Source organism: Macrotis lagotis, unplaced genomic scaffold (genome assembly GCF_037893015.1).
Source record: "Macrotis lagotis isolate mMagLag1 unplaced genomic scaffold, bilby.v1.9.chrom.fasta BILBYCTG006, whole genome shotgun sequence".
NCBI classification, from domain to species: domain Eukaryota; kingdom Metazoa; phylum Chordata; class Mammalia; order Peramelemorphia; family Peramelidae; genus Macrotis; species Macrotis lagotis.
In genome coordinates, this window is record NW_027421913.1 from 539,754 (window position 1) to 547,900 (window position 8,147).

The window sequence follows — 8,147 nt, forward strand, 5'->3', positions numbered from 1 at the left end:
GGAAGAGAACCAATGGTCCCAGATGGACCAGGAAGAGTATGAGCTTCTCTCCAAATCTGAACAACAAGTAAGACCCTTGTCCCAATCAGCCACTGCAGCAGAGGGAGACAGATTTCTGTCAAGGAGATTTCAACTAAAATAATCTGTAGATTTCACTGTGATATAAAGATGGTAACTCTAGGGACTTTGGAAGACTGAGAACATCAGACCCTGTGGGGGCTACAGTGAGAGAAATGATTTCTGTAACTGTCAGTGTCATGGCTTAAAACAGTCCTGCTGCCAGCCAACCTCAGTAATTGGGACCTGCTCCTCATCCAAAACAGGCAATACTCACTAAAATCTCTGATATCATTGGCCCATGATGAGGATGTGACCCCCCCCCCCCAAGTCTAACATTCAGCACTAAAAGAAAACCCTATCTGATGGCATTAGTGATGAAGTAGTAGGTGTAGGTTTTTCTACAGGTGTTTCATTTCTTTACATTTTTAAAAAGAGGATTTTTAGGGAAAAGACTGAAACAAAATGAAAAGCAAATCTATTTGACCAGACTATCCAAAAGGTAACCAGGATCTTGAAATGATTGTAATTCCCCTAGCCCAGGACCTCCATTCTTCTATTGAAGTAGAAAGTAGTCCCTGATGTGATGGAATGAGGGGGCTTTTCCCAATTCCTCAATCCCTTCCTTTCTTTCCCTTTTCCGTACCATGGAGTGTGTTGGGGGGGGGTTGAATGAATCTGGGAATTACTCTTCATCAAAGACTCCCCTACCCCCCATTCTCTCCCCAGGGAGTCTGTTTTCATTTCCAAGCTGTTGGCCTCCCAGGCTGGAACCTCACTTCTCTAAGGGAAGAAATGTCATCCCCTTAGTCCACTGTGGGAAGCTGCTTCCAGTGTCATTTCCTGTCTTTGGGATGGGGAGATGCAGGTTGCAAGAGGCTGGTGCTTGACCTCTAGGAACCCCATCTCTGTCTCTGTCTCTGTTTCTTTTTGTCTGTTTATCCAGTCCATAGCAGTAGAGTAAGGGGAGGGCAGGGAGGAAAGCAGCCTCAGGGTGCTGAGCTCAGTCTTCTGGTCCAGAGGGGAAATCAAGGACAGAATGATGCCTGGGGGCTAGGCAGGGACCCCTAGGTGAGCATAGCAAGGGAGATTTTCAACTTCTCCAGGCATTTTCTAGGGCTGCCTCAGATGCCCCTAAAGTCATTAATGCTGCTTCAGAAGCTGTTGGCTTAAAGGATGGAGGGGGGTGAGAGTTCTATAATGCAGCCTTGAATTCATTCCAAAAGGAATTCTGGGAAGATTTTAATGTGCTGGGGGTGGGGGGGGCAGATCCCTTAGGCCCCCGAAGAACACCTGCTGGGCAGACCACATTGGCTGGAGATGTGGGGACAGGAAAGAATACCACAGGACAGAGAAGGGGAGGGGTGCAAATTGCTGGGGGTCTATTGGTAGTTCCGAACCTGGACCTGGAGGGAGGGGCAGAGCCCATTTGGGGGTAGGGGGCACCAAATGATGGGGGGTGGGTTCCCTGGGGAGGAAAGCCACCCTCCACCTCTACCAAGGTTTTCCCCTTGTACTCTAGGGGCTGTAAAGACCTTGTTTTCCATATGGGAGGTGAGGTTCCAACCCCCCAGCGAACCAGATGGTCTCCTAAGATAGTAGCCCAGTCTGCCTGGACTAGGGGCTCTTTAATGGCTTTAGTGGGGGGATCGGGAAGGGCTTGGGAGAGCACGAGAGTGAGTCCACCAGCTGACATAGTTACATACAAGGTCCAGAACACTTGCAAGATCAGAAGAATGGTCTGATGAGGTCCACCCCTCATCTCCCTGGTCCCTATAGAGGGGGTGAAGCTTGGGCTTGGCAGATCAAGGTCTGACAGAAACTCCAAATCACCGAACAGATTCTTTCACACATTTTCTTACCTAACTTAGCTCTCTTTTACCTGGATTTCAAAGGATCCACAAGAATGCCCTTTCTCTGGACATTTTTGTGTACCTCCTAGAGGAGAAACAAGGTAGCTTGAGTTCCTTCAGTAAGTGGTACAGCAACAAAAGTGTACACCTCCTGTCCTGAAAACTATGAACAAAGAGTTTGGAAATGATGCCAAACCCCTTTTTTTCTTTTTGGAAAAACCCATCAGTGACTCCAATTCACAAGGGCTTGTCTCTCAGGCTGACAAGTCTCTCTAGTGATATCCTGGATCTCTATTCTACAAGTCAGGTCTAGTGTTGGGTAGGGAAAAGTCTAAACTAGTGAGAGAGATTCAGAGAGGAGGCTGGAGGTCAGGTTGGACAGATGCAGACAACCCCTGAAATCAGGGATGCAGATCTCTATCCTTGACAAGCACCCCATCACCCCAGGGCCTTGGGAAACAGAGTCCTGGGGATGGCTACTGTCTTTATTCTAAGAGCTCCAGGTGGTACCTGATCATTCTGTCTGGTGAAAGAGAAGACCCAACTCTCAAAACCTCCTTAATGCTTGGTTCTCCATAAAGAGAGGGGTGCTTTTGAGGGAGGTCCCTGAACAGGTCTGTCTGCAATTGTCCCTCTTCTAATCCACATACTTATCCTCCTTTGACACCACATAGGTGAGGGCTGACTCTCACACAAGTCAGGCCAGTGTTCACCTCAGGGCTTCATTTCATTTCCTTCCATTCTTGCAATTTGGATTTGGTCCATTCTAACTTTAAGGAGTGTCAGGTGACTTTGTGATCATCCCAACCAGATAGGAATAGAGATATTTGACTTCAGGGAATTCACTGTTTTTTTAAGAGTCCAATTTCAAAACTTCTCTCATTATTTCTTCTTAAATATTTTTTTCAGAAAATTGCTTAGAATAGAATCTTAGGATTAAAGTCCTTTCCTACACCCCACCTGCAACCCACATTTAGGGGCCACCTTGGCTCATTGTGGACTGGGGAGAGGGGGGGTTTTCCCTCCAAATAAGAATCTTCTGCTGTTCTCCCAGAAAGATAAAGTTAATTTCTCAAATGTAGAAAGCCTTGAGAGCCCTCCTTCCTCCCCAAGTCCCTAAACTGTGATTGCTCTGCCTAATGAAAATGAGAGGTTGGACTACATGATGATAAGGATGGTCCAGAGTCATTCTCTGACTTCCTGGTTCATGCCCCATATTCCTAGAGCTGTAGGGCCACCCAGCTCTCATCTCTTCTTTCCACATCATGAGTGCAATCCTTCTCCCTTCCAGTCCTTTGGCTTCATTAGCTCACTAGTCCCCTTGGAGAAAAACTAGTATTTCTGGTTTTCTGTATATCCTGGTCCCTCTGCTTGGAAGACATGGGACTCTGAAGTCAGGAATGTGCTGGACAAGCAGTTAAGGAGGAAAGGGGGAAGTTGGTGCCCAGGAAAGATGGGGAAAAGAGATGGGTTCTTGTGACCTTTTTGCCCATTGCTTCCACTTTGCCTACCCCCACCAACCCAAAGCTCTTTGTCCCTTCTGCTCTCCACACCCCAGCCCCTAAAATCTTCCCCACCTGCTCCTCCAATGTCTCAAGATTGGCCAATGGGCTGCCTCCCCCAACTCCTGAAGCCACCATTGTCACTTGTGCTGAACAGCAGGTCTATTCTGAAGGAGTTTGTGTGGGGGTGAGAAACTAAGCTGTTCCCCTCTCTACTCATTCCTCCCCCATCTGGGGGAACAACACAACCTTCTCAAAGAATGAATTCAAGAGGAGAACATAATTCAGAACCCTCCCCAATTCTGAAAGACCATGCATTTTCTCTGTACCCCCCAATTACACCATGGGGAAGGTCCTGCACCATGAGTATACTTGGGACAGTGTCAACACTCACCCAGAAATCACCAGGCAGAAGATGAAGGTCTCTTGATTGGTATTCACATCAGTGGTTCCCTGCTCCTCTACCAGTTATTCTGTGTGTTTCTGCAATCCCCACTCTCATCAACTGTAGGATCACCAAGCTGAGGGGCCAGATCCTGAGCCTGCTTCAATCTCAGGCCTTCCCTTTACTCTCTTACAGTTGTTCAATTGGTCAGTAATATTCTAGGCTGTTTTTGAGCTTGTGGACCAAGCCTTCTCTTGGAGGTGAACTGCAGCCCCAGGCATTCACTCTTTGCTCTTCTATTAGAGGCTCTATAAAAAGTAAAGGAAAAATTTTAAAAATGTTTAAATATAAGGGCCTGCTTACCACCCATCCTGAGAAGAACCACAATTGTTACCAGGCTAGGCAGGAAAGATTAAAGGGGCAACACTTTCACCTTCTAGCCCATCAGGGTTTCTGTTTAGAGAGGGATGGGAGCTGGGTAAAACCTGAGCAGATCTGTTAATCTTTCTGTGGGAGCAGATGAAAGGCTTGCCTCGATGACAAGGGGAAGTCTTCTTGTGCCAGCCAACTACAAACTAGAGAAATCCTTACAGGATGGTGTTGGGGACAGACCTGAGGATGACAATGAGCTTGAGATCATGGCTGCTATGGGCAGACTGGTCAAATAGACTAACTCAACTCGCTGGTCTTTCCCATTCCAGCTCGTTGACAGCTTTCTTCCTTTGGGCATTTTTGAAATATGGACAAAGAACATTTCAGGGATCCTTTCTGGTTGATATCAAAATGTTTAAAATCATTTTAAAGATATAGTCAACTCTTTTTTGTAGAAAAAAACAATTTATTCCATCATAAGCACTTTCAGTTAGTTATGGACAATAACAGGCTGCTGGTTGGACAAGTTACTCCAAAGGACATCATATAAAACGAGTGGTCAAGGACTAATTCCATTTGTGTGGGGTTTGTTGAAAAAACAAAACCACTTTTTTTTTTTAAAGAAAAAGGAAGAAGCCACCCAGAATTAATTTTTAAAGTACATGTCTGCTACCAATTGTTTTGTTTTCAGATTACTGGGTAGTCTACCAGTAGTACACCTATCAGGTAAAAACAAATTCTTTATAACCTGGTGCTCCCAAGTTAAAAACAATCACAGAAAGGAAAGAAATAATATGAAAATATAACTCAAAAAATATACTAGCGAGTAAAACTATATGAGGCAAACAAAGATATTTTGCAGGTACAACTACATTTCACATGGCTGTTTCTCCCTCACCAGATGAGAAGTGGAAGGAGGGAATAAACAAGTCATTAGGGAAGGAAAAAACATTAAATAAAACAAAAAAAGTTTAATAAGAAATTTTGATTGGTTACAGAGGAAACCAGGAAGGGTAGGTCAGTCTACAATAGGATAAACTATACCTTAGAAAGTCAGCCATGCCAATTTTAGTCTTTGAATCTCCATAAACAAAGGGAAATGAATTCAGATACAATGCTAATACCTCAGTGGCTCAGACTCCTCACTTGGATATAAATCCTACCCCATTCTAATTTTATTATATTAGTCCAAAAAACTTGCATTTATAGCTTAGAAACAAAAATAAAACACTCATGGTCCATTTTCTGTGGCTAAATCAGATTTCAGAGCTGGATTTGCTCATAAAAAGTTCTTGGAAAAAAATTAAATATGGGTCTGTGGCTCTGCTAAGTCACCCCCCTCCCCCCCCACAGTTAATATTCAGAAATCATTCACTGTCTGGGTTAACAGGTGCCTATAGAAGAATGTCTGGACAAAAAGTCTGTCTCAAAACCAGTGTTAAATCAATCTCATTCTGATTTGGAGGGAAAGCCCCCCTCTCCCCAGTCCACAATGAGCCAAGGTGGCCCCTAAATGTGGGTTGCAGGTGGGGTGTAGGAGAGGACTTTAATCTTAAGATTCTATTCTAAACAGTTTTCTGAAAAAATATTTAAGAAGAAATAATGAGAGAATTTTTGAAATTAGACTCTTGATAAAACAGTGAATTCCCTGAAGTCAAATATCTCTATTCCTATCTGGTTGGGATGATCACAAAGTCACCTGACACTCCTTAAAGTTAGAATGGACCAAATCCAAATTGCAAGAATGGAAGGAAATGAAATGAAGCCCTGAGGTGAACACTGGCCTGACTTGTGTGAGAGCCAGCCTTCACTTATGTGGTGTCAAAGGAGGATAAATATGTGGATTAGAAGAGGGACAATTGCAGACAGACTTGTTCAGGGACCTCCCTCAAAAGCACCCCTCTCTTTATGGAGAACCAAGCATTAAGGAGGTTTTGAGAGTTGGGTCTTCTCTTTCACCAGACAGAATGATCAGGTACCACCTGGAGCTCTTAGAATAAAGACAGTAGCCATCCCCAGGACTCTGTTTCCCAAGGCCCTGGGGTGATGGGGTGCTTGTCAAGGATAGAGATCTGCATCCCTGATTTCAGGGGTTGTCTGCATCTGTCCAACCTGACCTCCAGCCTCCTCTCTGAATCTCTCTCACTAGTTTAGACTTTTCCCTACCCAACACTAGACCTGACTTGTAGAATAGAGATCCAGGATATCACTAGAGAGACTTGTCAGCCTGAGAGACAAGCCCTTGTGAATTGGAGTCACTGATGGGTTTTTCCAAAAAGAAAAAAAGGGGTTTGGCATCATTTCCAAACTCTTTGTTCATAGTTTTCAGGACAGGAGGTGTACACTTTTGTTGCTGTACCACTTACTGAAGGAACACAAGCTACCTTGTTACTCCTCAAGGAGGTACATAAAAATGTCCAGAGAAAGGGGATTCTTGTGGATCCTGTGAAATCCAGGTAAAAGAGAGCTAAGTTAGGTAAGAAAATGTGTGAAAGAATCTGTTCGGTGATTTGGAGTTTCTGTCAGACCTTGATCTGCCAAGCCCAAGCTTCACCCCCTCTATAGGGACCAGGGAGATGAGGGGTGGAAAAGACCTTTCTTTTCGTCAGACCATTCTTCTGATATTGCAGGTGTTCTGGACCTTCAATGTAACTATGTCAGCTGGTGGACTCACTCTCGTTCTCTCCCAAGCCCTTCCCGATCCCCCCACTAAGGCCATTAAAGAGGCCCTAGTCCAGGCAGACTGGGCTACTGTCTCAGGAGACCATCTGGTTCACTGGGGGGGTTGGAAACAGGTGCCAAGAAACATCTTCAACTACTTCTGTATGTCCTGTGAATATGGTCTTTGCATCCACTACTTTACCTTCCTTTGGAACTGCACTGATGTCCCATAAGCAGATGGTACGATCATCTGATGCACCAAGCAAGTGTCCACTGAGATTTGGGTTCCACGATAGCCCATAGCCCTCCTTTTGATGTCCCAGGAGACACAAATCTGGGTTAAACTCCCCAGAAGGATCTGGTTTCGAAGGGTGCTTGGTGTAGTCGAAAACAAGAACATCACTGGATGGAGTCTTTGTTGCAATGATACAAGGATTCTGGGGCATATAACGGGCCCTGTTCACTTCACCTTCATGGTTAATCTTGATTTCAATCTCAATTTTCCCACTAACTGAACCAAAGCCTCCAAATTCTCCTTTCTCACTGTCATCGTGAGAGGCATCAAACTGAGCATCATCATTAGTAAGCTGCACACTAGCTATCACAATATGGTTCTGTTCATCTGATGTGTGTGTACCCAGGACAAGTCGATGCATTCTGAAATCCTTCCCTTCAGGTCTGGTCTCATCTGGAAGCCACTGTGCAATTAAACTGGGCCACTCAAGGGCATGGGTCATCACTAGGTCATAGAGAAAATGAGTATTTTTTTCCATATTTTATATTCTTCATTGATCACTCGTTCTTCTACAGCATCATCAAAGGCTGCTTCCTTGTCGGCCATGGCGGGTGCAGCAGCGGGTGGCCGGAGCGGCGGGCGGAGGGGCCGGGGTCTGCCGGGGTCGCGGCGTGGCGGAGGGGGGTGAGGGCGGAGGGGCTGGGGGTGGGGAGGGCTGGAGGGCACTCGCTCCGCGCGGCATCTATTCTATAGTCAAGTCTTTTACATAAAAGAAACCAAATGTTGATCTTTTCTGTGTCATTCATTAAACTAATAAAGTAACTGTAGCTATTTCTGAGTCTTTCAGGATGAAGGCAAAAATAAGTTGAGTGACTGTTGCTCAGTGTAACAGTTATAAAGTATAAAAGGATACATTAGAACTCAGATCTTCCCGAAGACAGGTCCAGTGTTCTCTCCATCTAGTGAATTCCACTGAGTAGTAGCTTCCCTTTTCTTTACCTTCATCCTGCACTGGCATCATAACCCACTCAATTCAGGAATTCTTAACTAGTCAAGGAAGATGTTATAGAGAGGGGTCAGGT

The 8,147-nt window shown here is 45.0% G+C and overlaps 1 pseudogene; it reads right to left on the reverse strand.

The window, feature by feature from the left end:
* Positions 1–6,925: 6,925 nt before the first annotated feature.
* On the reverse strand, positions 6,926–7,686 carry LOC141503999 (histone-binding protein RBBP4 pseudogene; annotated as a pseudogene).
* Positions 7,687–8,147: the final 461 nt, after the last annotated feature.